This window comes from Amblyomma americanum, chromosome 1, assembly GCF_052857255.1.
Source record: "Amblyomma americanum isolate KBUSLIRL-KWMA chromosome 1, ASM5285725v1, whole genome shotgun sequence".
Classification (NCBI taxonomy): Eukaryota; Metazoa; Arthropoda; class Arachnida; order Ixodida; family Ixodidae; genus Amblyomma; species Amblyomma americanum.
Genome location: NC_135497.1, coordinates 281625872 through 281637972, shown reverse-complemented (window position 1 = coordinate 281637972; position 12101 = coordinate 281625872). Strand labels below are relative to the sequence as shown.

The following is a 12101-nucleotide window of genomic DNA, read 5'->3' as shown; positions in this document are numbered from 1 at the left end:
GGAGGCGAAACGCTAAGGCGCCCGTGTGCTGTGCGATGTCAGTGCACGTTAAAGAAAACAATGAAATAATAATAATAATAATAATAATAATAATAATAATAATAATAATAATAATAATAATAATAATAATAATAATAATAATAATAATAATAATAATAATAATAATAATAACAATAATAATATTAATAATAATAATAATAATAATAACAATAATAATTGGTTTTTCGCGGTGGCTCAGTGGTTAGGGCGCTCGACTACTGATCCGGAGTTCCCGGGTTCGAACCCGACCGCGGCGGCCGCGTTTTTATGGAGGAAAAACGCTAAAACGCCCGTGTGCTGTGCGATGTCAGTGCACGTTAAAGATCCCCAGGTGGTCGAAATTATTCCGGAGCCCTCCACTATAGGGCACCTCTTTCTTCCTTTCTTCTTTCACTTCCTCCTTTATCCCTTCCCTTACGGCGCGGTTCAGGTGTCCGCCGACATATGAGAAAGATACTGCGCCATTTTCTTTCCCTAAAAACTAATTATTATTATTATTATTATTATTATTATTATTATTATTATTATTGGGAAAGGAAATGGCGCAGTATCTGTCATATATCGGCGGACACCTGAACCACGCCGTAAGGGAAGGGATAAAGGAGGGAGTGAGAGAAGAAAGGAAGAAAGAGGTGCTGTAGTGGAGGGCTCCGGAATGATTTCGACCACTTGGGGATATTTAACGTGCACTAACAACGCACAGCACATGGACGCCTTAGCGTTTTGCTTCCATAAAAACGCAGCCGCCGCGGTCGGCTTCGAACTCGGGAACTCCGGAGCAGTAGCCGAGCGCTCTAACCACTGAGCCACCGCGGCGGGTGTCATTGATTTTGGTGTCATTGGTTGGTGTCATTGATTTTAAATTCTCCCTCAAAGGAGAGGATCTACATTTTACCGCAATGCTTACAAACTGGCTGTTTTCATGCGCGCCAGGCAGCGATTTCTCTCTTGTCTTTAGCTTATTCCTTTGCACCCTCAAGGAACCAAAAGCCCGCCTCACACAAGGTTGCCACCATCAACAAACGAGTGCGGGCTTAAGCCAAATTTTAGAACAAGCGCGATTCTTCTTAGGCTAATCAGAAGAGGAGCCCTGTGTAGGCCTCCAAACTGGATTGCCTGCAGCGCTCTTCCAGGTGAGTAATCCTTGTGGGCGAAGGAAGGCGCAGACACCGCGCGAAACATGGCTGGGGCAGCCGGGAGAGAGGGAGCCGCCCCGGCAGCCCTGCTTAAGCTACGTCTCTCTCCTGGGGTCCTCCATATCATACAAGAACTTTCTGCCGCTGCTCATTCAGTTGCCAAGGTCGCCAGGCGAGGACAGCCAGGGCTGTACGTAGCGTAGACCGGGAGGCGCGAACAGCCGCGCTAGCCTTCGAGGCCGTTCGAATACATTCTTTCGCTACTTTTTTCTATTTTCTTCATTGGAAAGGGTCGAGAGATGGCGCTGCAGGCGGTCTCTTCTGGACACATGACAATGCCGTGAAACACAGGGAACAGCTGGTAACAGCTGACACCGTAATATTTATGTTTCGGCTGAGTCATGCTAGCCAATCGCCCGAAACGCCTGAAGGTACGAGTGGATGTGCATGCTCCATTAGCTGGCAGCAATACCACATCTCTAGACATAATAAACTGCACATCTCCAACCAAAAATTTTAACTTTAACCCAACGTTTCGAAGCCGACTCGGCTCCTTCATCACGGGTGACTGAGGGCAGTAGCTAGCGTCTTTTGTCTGTTATTGTTAGGAAGAAAGAAAAGGAAAGTGCACAGGCCTGCTCACTGGCTCAAGCCGAGCCACAATCGCTACCACGTGCAGATAGTAGGAGAGTAGAAAGATGGGATAGAAAGACAGGATAGTAAAGACGCGCTAAAGACAAGGCCGATCCCGGAGGTAGTGCAATACCGGGCCAACCGGTGGCGGGAGTGAAGCATCCTTCAAACTCTCCGCCACATTTTTAAAATTAAGTCCAATTGGACCTGTAACAGATACTCTACGGGGTTCGGACATTCGCCTAAAAAACAAAAATAGCGTCTTTTAAGTATGGAGGGGAGGGGGGCCAAAGGAACGACAGCTGTGACACGAAAGGCGCGGGGGAGGGGGTTTAGGCTGTTAGTCACGCTTGCGCACTGCAGGGAGGTGGTGAATGGCAACTTTTTTTCGTTGAGTTGAAGAGCGAAGTCCCTGGCCGTATACTGGGGGCAGGTTTCCTTTTCTGCGGTTGATATTGTTCGGGGTGGTTTGGATATGCCAGGATTCCAGAAGGAGCCTTTTGTGGTAATTTGTTTCGGTTCCGAGGATGCGGGTTTCTTCGAAGTTGATTCTATGGTCGGGGTCCTCGGAATGTTCAGCATCTACTGCCGAGGAATCTACTGCCGGTGGTGGAATTCATTGCTCCATTTGGTCACGTTTTGCCGTCTGTCGGCCATGTGAAGCGTTTCTGCAAAATCCTGAGATCAGAGCTATTACGCCAAATTAGGCTACTCAATGACTGGCTGCGTGTGCTCGCCTACCGTACGGATACTGAATGATTGGCGAAGCGAGGCTACGGACGTATCGGCTGCAAACAACGCAGGCGGTATACTTTTGGTGGAGGTGCCTTTTGCTGCTCCTCCCTAAAAACAAGCCTAGGGAAAAAAGGTATGATGGTGGAATACCGATCTTCCCACCAAGATAACCGAGGTGCTAAATAAGGATCCCAAGTTTAGCACGTAACCTGAAGTGCCAGCGCACGAGCTGCTCTCTTTGAACCGGCAAATGGCTCGTAAAGCAAAAGACGAGGACAGTGAAAGGTGTATACTCGATGGTGTAGACAGCCTGCTACGCACTGCCACCCGGTCACAGGTTTCTGCAGGCGGAGGCACCTCTAGCATGCAAAAAAGCGTGGAAGAAGTTTGTTTCTTCAAGGAAAATGATTTGGTCCTTCTGTGCTACCGTCTGGGATGTTTCATGACAACGCCGCTCAAGCCGTCGCTAAGGACTTCGTTACCAAGAAAGTGAGACCGACCAAGGTAAAGACCCGAGCGATGGAATTGTGCAAAGACTTGGCTCTAGAGAGACTGTCAAAAGCTGTTGATAAATGTAAACGCAATAGCCTAGAACTGTTTTTCACGGTAAAAACCCACAAGATTGACCAACCTTTTAGGTGCATTGTAAGCGAAAGGGATACTTGGCAACGGGAGATTAGCTCTTTTCTCCTGAAGTGTTTGAAGTATTAAAGATACAAGACCCATTCATGGTAAAGAACTCGGGTGATGTAGTATCTTTCTTACAGGGTTCACCATCAGTGGGTTACGCTGTTTCGTTTGACGTAGAAAACCTGTTTTTTTCTATACCACATGATGCTCTGTTTCGTGCTGTTAGTTCTTGCATTGAATATAATGGGGTCGTGGGTTTTCAAAACGCCAGTGGTTTGTCCCAGGACAACATTGTCACTACTTGAATTCTATCTCGAGTCAACCTTTGCAACCTTTGAGAACCAGGTCCTGGTTCAACGTGAGGGTATTTGTATTGGCTCTTGTGTGGCACCTGTGTTGGCTGACATTTTCTTGGGCAGTATTGATTGTGATCTGGTTTGTTATTTGGACAAGTTTTTTAAGGTATTTGGATACATGGACGACTATCTGGTTTTTCCTAAAGAGCAACCTGGCTTGACACACACGAACTCCGTGCAAGAGATTTTATCGGTTTTTAAACGACACGGGACGGGTCGAACCGTCACATACGAATTACCTGACGATAATAGATCGCAGTTTTTAGATATCAACCTGTTTTTAAAGCCAGATCACACTTGCTGGGTGTACTCGCCACGAGCCCGAAAAGACCTGTTGCCATACGAATCCGCACATTCCAAGACGGTAAAACGGGCCATTGCTACATTCTGCCTCCAGGGAGCCTTGGAGAGGTTGTGTGTTCATCTGGTGCATGGCAGCCTCAACAGTCAGGTTGGTAGGTTGCTCAGGGCTGGGTTCCCTTTTCCAGTTGTCGTCGCTGTGGCGGAAAAGCTACTACGGAGATTGAAAGCGAGAGCACCCCAGGAAGATCCCGTCCGAAAAAAAATCAGGCTGACGGTTGTTCCCTACATACACAGGGTATCACACAACTTGAAGAACGTAGATAATCGCTACGACGTGCCGGTGGTATTTTCTTCCCCGCGCAAATTGGCCTCACTCTGCCATCGGATTGCTGCCCGAGAGAGGAGCGTGCGAGGTTGCAAGAAGCGTCACGCCACTGAGTTCGTCAAGTGCTCGGAGGGGGTTGTTTACGAGATTCCCCTGACATGTGGAAAAGCTTACATCGGTGAAACGGGCCGATGTGTAAACAACCGGCTGAGAGAAGACCAGCTTTCAATTAAGACCGGAAAAGGATCTAATCTGCCCTTACACTGTAGCGCATGCCCTTCGGCTACGCGTGATAACCCATGCCTGCCTTTGCTGCCGAAAACGAGGATTTTGAGGCGTAGCCGTGACCAGATGGCGCGTGAACTTGATGAGGCTTTTTTCATTAGGAACAAAAGAGATGATTGCGTGAGTGATACCTCGATAAGACTTTATCAGACAGAATGCTGATTTCTGGCTTGCGCTTAGTGACTGACATGGTGGTGTGGAAGTTATGAGTATGCGTTGTTGTTCTGAGTAAACCCAGTCGCGAGTCTGCGCCCGTCCTTGTGCCCTTCTCGCCCATGTTTGTATTGACAAGGATGGAATGTTAATGTTAATATTAATGTTTGTATTATTTTTCGCAGTACCTTTACTAGACAATGTACGACCGATTCGCCCAACATGCACTCCACTTCGAGTTATTCATCAATTCGCTCTCTCCTTGCCATAAGCTTATATATTACTCATTGGCATCCGCTCATGCACAGCCAAACGGCTACGGCCATAAGCGTGTCGTCCCGGTTAATCTGCTCAGTTGGTACACAGCACTGCGTCGGTGACGCGGTGGTCCCGGACCCGAGCCCCGGACCAGGACGAACTTTTCTTTATCGGTGAAGTTTCTGAGAAAGCTGTATAGTTTTCTTTTGTAGCTCTTTGGCTGCGATTGGGTGGATGCCAATGAGTAATTACTCCCTTGTAACAAATCTACTCTACCTTGGGGAATTCCCCTAAACATTTGACCAACAAAATGCGTGTTCAAAAGATCCTATTCGAAAGACTGAGCAGCAGCGTTAAGCAGTGTGCGCCGATCGAAGCATTAATCGTTTAGTGAGTGGATTAATCTAAAACATTCACGGCCCGAAATTATACCTCCAGAATACAAAGGTATGCATTGCAGCTGTCACCGTACAGAAGGAATAAGCAACGCAGGAACGGTGCGCGTAGATACCACCATATCGATAAATGAAAACGAACAACTCCGCCGCACTGAATTACATACCGCCCCTGGTTCCGTCAGCGTTGCCAGCTGGTCCCGACTTAATCTCTCTTTTGATCCACTAATCGCAAAAAAAAACCAAGATTGTGTAAAAATCCCAAACTTCTTAACTTTAATTTCTTCATGTCTTTAATACTATCAGCCAAGTTCCCCATACAATTTAAATGACATGCTTTATACGCAGAGGTGAAGCACGATTTCTGTCTCCTTGACAGGTTTTTCGGATTAATTTTGCCCACTTACTGAAGGCATATATGCCAGGTGCTTTAGGGAAGCTCGCCACTAATTAAAAAAATGGTAGTGGCTTAGCTCCGCTATGTCAGGATATACGTATCGGGATGTGCGTTTCCTTGGCTGAGCTTGTCACTTTATCTTTAGCAATGACATATGGTTTATGGGGTTTAACGTCCCAAAGCCACTCAGGCTATAAGGGACGTCGTAGTGAAGGGCTCCGGAAATTTGGAACACCTGGGGTTCTTTAACGTGCATTGAGGTCGTACAGTGCACGGGTCTCTAGAATTACGGCTCCACTGAAATTTTCCCGCCGCGGCCGGGATCGAACCCGCGTCTTTCGGGCCAGCAGCCGAGCGCCATAACCACTGAGCCACCGTGGCGGCTAGCAATGAGAGCCATTGGGTATACACATCTTTTATTCATTTTGCTTGGCAGAGACGAAGACTGCCCGATGATCTGTGAAGTAGCATGCAGCGGACTCAATTTTGTCGATACAGTATTTCGATTTGGTAGGGCCTCTTTAGTATACAAGCTCTACAGTAGTTCTCCATTGTGTAGTCTGGACGTGAGTGTCCGAAGCGAAATTAAAGTCTAACTTTTTTTTCATACACTGACTAAGAGAGTCCTGTTTCTTGTTGAAATCACCCAAAGTCACATACCACTGTGAAACCGTGCCGTAGGCTGGTATACACGTGGCAACCACATCAATCGTCTGCTTGACAGATGTTCCCGGTGTCACGTAGACTCCTTGGATGATAGTGCCGCTGTGAGCGGGTACCGTGAGCGGAGCGGAGAGCTGTAAAGAGCTTCCTTGAGTAGCATGAAATCTGTGCACCCGCCTTTTTTTGTGAGCTCTATTTGACAGAGAGAGAGAGAGATGAAAACTTTTATTTCGTCGACCAAAAGGCTTGGTTGGACTTCGGTCTAGGGCTAGCCCCGTCAGGTGGCCTTGAGCAGTTGGTGACTCTTGTTACAGCCCAGAGCTGGCCTTCCAAGATGGAGCTGAGCAACGCGGTTTCCCACTGTTCACTATTCGAGAGTAGCAAGACCTTAGGGCATAGGTTTGTCATTTAGACATGCATGCAAATATGTGTGTGCTAGGGTAGCTTTTCCCACACATCTTTCTCTCGGGAGTAAACTCTCTCTGGTAGGCTAGGAAACAGATGTAGGGGCATCGGAAAGTTTTAGCTTGGAGTTGTCACCGTGCGACTTTCTCGGGATTTGTGCGGACTTTTCCTGGTGCTGGGTAAAGGAGTCGATTGTTACGACAGTGCATAGTAATGTCATGGTAAGAAAACACACGCTCCATAGCCGGGCGTAGGTGAGGGAAGATCACAGCCCGGTCGATAACCTCCTCGTTTCCAGGATAGGACGAGTACGAAGGGCGTTCAGTTTTATTGTTTTCAAGTTCGTTTATGCGCGTCTGCACACTCTTTATGTGTAACCTGAAAAGGAAATCAAATTTTGCTTCGGTGTCGCTAACGCTAATTATCTCACGCACTCGTGTTGATCAAAGTTGCCTGCCTCGTTGGCGTTGAATATTTACTATGTGCCATGTTTACCACCTTCATGCAGCAGGCACTAGCTGTTCCGCCCTGCGCGCAACATGTAGCGCAGCAGCGTCACCTGTACCCTGGAAGAAGAAATATAGTGAACACAGCCTGCGATGAGGTCTGACAGGGAAGGCAACGGTCACAAACTCAAACCTGGAAACAATTAAGAGCTTCCGCGGCTTCTTTCACTGCCGTGGTGCAATCCGTAGGGTATAAAAAGGGCAGTCGGGAGCGACGGGAGGCAGTAGTCCCCGGGCTGCACGGGAGCATTGGTCTTACCCCTCTCTTCCCGAGCTTGCCGTGGACCGTCGGAATCGGCGTTGCGGTACTGGTGCCCACCAGAATCCCTCACTGATCCGATGGTTCCCGGTTGAGACAGTGTAGATATCCCTTACTCGGACCCGCGGACTTAGCGCTGCGGCACCGGCTGAACACCGGAAGCCCTCGTTACTTCCACGGCCCCCCGATCAGCTCCCCTAATCGTTCAGCGTCCCGCTACGTTAGTATTTTATACCCCTGCTGTCGGACCCTCAAGCAAGGTGTTGGAAATAATCGCCAAACCCCCGGTTCGGTTCTCCGAATTCTACGACTCTCCGTCGCAACCTAGGCTGTTCCCTTCTTACTCGCGACAAAGGGGTGGAGGTGCTGGGTACACTCAACCCGAACCATGGATGAAAAAAAAATCGCGAACGCAGCGACGTCGCGACCGCCTGAAGCAAACTAAGGGAAGCCTGAGTCCGCAACGCATCAACCCGAACGAAAAATGGCAAGAAGAGTCTGGAAATCAACCGAGGTCTCTAAATAAGCGATTTGACCGGCTTTTTGAAATTGCAACCGCGGCTAAACGGGCATCAAATTAAAGATGCACTGTAAAATTAATGACAAAAGATTGCATCGAGCGCGTTCTGCGTACTCGCACAGTCAAGATCACTATGGATGGCAGCACTGATACCGATCAGCAGCAAGGGAGGCTTTATGGTCCCCCTCCGCGTTTTTCCGCAGAAAGCGATCAGGACGTTGAAGACTGGATTCGTCTGTACGAACGCTATTCGGCAGCAGTAGGGTGGTCCGACGCGCAGAATGCGAACAACCTCATTTTCGCTTTCGGCGACGAGGCCCGCCGGTGGTACAGTGCCGTGCTACGGGAATCGCCAACACGACAGCACGAAACATGGGACCAGTGGAAGCAGGCCCTCCGCGACAGTTTTTCCGGAGAAGATGTTAGGGACTGGGCTTTCATCCAGCTACAAGAGAGGTGGCAGCAGCCCGGTGAAACGCCTCGAGAGCATGTGGCGAGCGTACTGCACCTCTGTGCCCGGGCCAACACATCCATGACAGACTCCGAACAAGTGCGCTGAGTGTTTTGAGGGCTGCGGCCAGAAATGATGGAAAGGGTAGCCATATCCAACCCCAAAACACCGGCCGAGTTCTTGCAGCACTTGCAACGCCTGACGCACGTAGGCGCTATGGCGCGACACGCCATGGCAACCATGCCAACTCATCCCTTCCCAGGCTTTGCAGCGGTCTCGCCGTTTCTATCAGCGGCGCCCAATGATTCAAGAAGAACGACTGCGCCTGAACACAACTGGGGGATGCCTCCGAGTCATGAGGCATCGACTGCACGAGTCGTAACGGCCGAAATGTTTGACGCCCTACAAGAGAGCGTGAAGGCCCTCACCAGTGCCGTCGAACAGCTAGTCCGACCCACACCACGCAGGTTTCCAGGACGACAGTCGCAAGATCAGACGGCGCATGTTCAATGCTACCGATGTGGCCGGTCGGGGCATATAATGCGGCAGTGTAACGAGCCGTCAGGGCCCACTGTGCCACAAGGCTCCCAGTCATCGGGAAACTAGGATGGCGGGGTACCCGAGTTCGCCCCGAGACAAAAAAAGGTAACTCCTCAGGAGAGGCTAGCTACGCACACCGGTCGCATCTCATAATCCTCCCCGTGTCAGTAAAAGACTAGGAGGCCACAATGATAGTGGACACAGGCACCTCTGTGAATATCGCCTCGCAGCGCTTCATATCCAGGATATGTGCAGAAGTAAGCGGAACCACGGCCACACTCAGGAACTTCAACGGAAAGTTCGTCAGCGCCGCAGGCGAAGTGACACTTGATGTGTGTATTGGCCCGGGCGAGCTGCAAGAATCCTTAGTGCTGGATACACTGCCCTGCGACCTCTTGGGTTGAGTGCCTCTGGACGGAAACTCGGAAATGGTGATAGTTTCCCAATGCGAACAGTCACTCTGCGAGGACATAGCATGGAGCTCCGGCTGGACGACCTCGACACAGATATGGTGAACCCGGAAGTCGTCTACTGCCAGCAACATACGCAGATCTCGTCATCCGCTGAGGTCCTTGTTCCTGTCACAGTCCGCAGAAACGGGGCATGCCTTGTAGAACCCCTTAGCCCTCCGCCAAATAGACCCCATCCAAAGATAGCCCGAGCCCTAAATGATGTACAGGATCACACGACATATATCCACGCCGCTAATCCAGGATCGACCACCATGAATGTTACCAAGGCTACATCACTCGGGAAGACTACACCTCTCCTGAACGTCGACATCTGCGTAAGACCCCCCGTCATCCGTGGGTCCGGAGTAAATGAAGTCCAGTACGGCAGCCAGTTAGACAAAGATCGGCGTCACATGTTCCAGTCGCTGTTGGAAGAATATGAACACCTCTTCGCCAACCCAGCCGCGAGCCTCGTCCATACAGACGTGGTCGAGCACGAGATCAACACTGGCGACGCAAGACCTGTTCGGCAGAATCAATATCGCAGCTCTGTGACGGAAAGGCAAAGAATTCAGGAGCAGGCGACGGAGATGTTAGAAAAGGGGGTCACAAGAGAATCCTGCAGTCCTTGGTCGTCCCCGGTGGTTCTCGTTCGCAAGCGGGCTGGAGCTTGGCGCTTTTGCATGGACTATAGGAAGCTCAATGCAGTCATTAAGAAGGACGTACATCTGCTTCCTCGAGTAGACGATGTCGTTAATACACTGCAAGGCTCCTATTTTTTCACAGCATTGGACATAGTGTCTGGGTATTGGCAAGTTCCCATCGAGGAGGCTGACAAGGTAAACACAGCCTTTTTCACGGGGCACGGACTCTATGAGTTCAATGTTGTCCCCTTTGACCTCTGTAATGCTCCTGCCACATTTCAACGCATGATTAACAAGGTGTTAAGGTGCCAGCTCTGGAAATTCTGCCTTGCATACCTTGACGACATCATCGTCTTCTCTAAGACCACTGACGACCACTTAAGGAACCTCAGAGGTGTGCTTGGCGCATTGGATTCAGCGGGCCTCCGCCTACAGCCCAGAAAGTGTCACATCGCGGCAAACAGTATTAAGTACCTTGGCCACATAATCGATGGACAGTCGGCAAGACCCGACCCCAGCAACGTCCATGCGATCGAGCAAGCGATGGCACCAAAGAACGTGAAACAAGTACGCAGCTTCCTTCGCCTTTGTAACTACTATAGACGTTTTGTGAAAGATTTTGCTCGCATTTCGCGGCCACTCATGGAACTCACCAAAACAGGTAAAGCCTTGGAATGGAGCGCAGAATGCCAAAATGCATTCGAAGAGCTCAAGCAGCGCCTTACCAATTCACCGGTGCTACGGCTTTTTATCCTGGATTGCCGGTTGAGGTCCACACCGACTCCTGCGGGTATGGGATCGGAGCAGTCTTTGTGCAGAAGAACGGTACAGAAGAGTTCGTGGTCAGTTACGCCAGTCGACATCTAAATAAGGCAGAAAAGAGCTACAGCGCCACCGAACAGGAATGCCTCGCCGTAGTATTTGCGGTCAGACAGTTTCGACCGTATCTATGTGGGATTCCATTTACTGTTGTCACCGACCAGGGCAGCCTGACATGGCTCATGGCAAACAAAAATCCGAGCGGCCGCCTCACGCGATGGAGCTTACTTCTCCAGGAGTTCAACGTCAGCCTCAAACATCGGCTAGGTATCAAGGAACTCGAACGCAGACGCTCTCTCTCGCCTCCCACATAATGCAGATGATACCACCCCTCCCTGTGAAGATATGCCGCTTTTACTTGCGGACCAACAGAGGCAAAGAACAATTAAACTGAAAGAGGAGGACCACTTCTTAAAGCCAATTATCGACCACCTGAAGAACCCGGAAGAGCCGATGCAGAGAAGAATCCGCCGGACAGCTAGAGCCTTCAGCCTACAAGACGGGGTGTTATTCAAAAGAACCAAAGGTTTCAGGGAAGACAGACTGTCCTTAGCCGTCCCAAAACCACTACGCCGAGAAATTTTGGTGTCCTGTCACGACGACATAACGACAGGGCACCTAGGCATGAAGAGAACTCTGGAGAAAATCAGCCAGCGCTACTTTTGGCCAAAAATGTTCGCCGAAATAACGAGACACGTTCTTTCCTGCCCAGACTGCCAGACGCGTAAGACCCCACCGACTAAACCATCTGGCTTGTTGCAGCTCGTGCCACCCGCTCGGCGCCCTTTTCAGCGGCTCGGGATGGATTTCTAGGGCCCCCTGACGCCGTCCTCAGGCGGAAACCGGCATGTGATTGTAATGACTGACTGATTGACTATCACACTAAGTGGGCGGAAACTGTCGCCGTCCCGGAAGCAACAGCTGCAAACGCCGCGAAGGCATTCCTGGAAACAGTGGTTCTACGGCACGGAGCGCCAGAGCAAGTAATCACAGATCGAGGACAACATTTTGTGGCTGATATGATGGAAGAGCTGTTCCGTCTCACTCACACGAGCCACACGCGCAGAAAGTCGTATCACCCTCAAACAAACGGCCTTTGCGAGCGCTTCAACCGGACACTCGCCGAGATGGTCAGCCAATACTTCTCGTCCGATCACCGCGACAGGAATCAATTCCTCCCCTTCGTGACGTTCGCAT

The 12101-nt window shown here is 50.0% G+C and overlaps 1 pseudogene; it reads right to left on the bottom strand.

Moving 5' to 3' along the window:
* Positions 1–1907: 1907 nt before the first annotated feature.
* LOC144116767 (U2 spliceosomal RNA) lies at positions 1908–2062 on the bottom strand (annotated as a pseudogene).
* Between the last annotated feature and the right edge of the window lie 10039 nt (positions 2063–12101).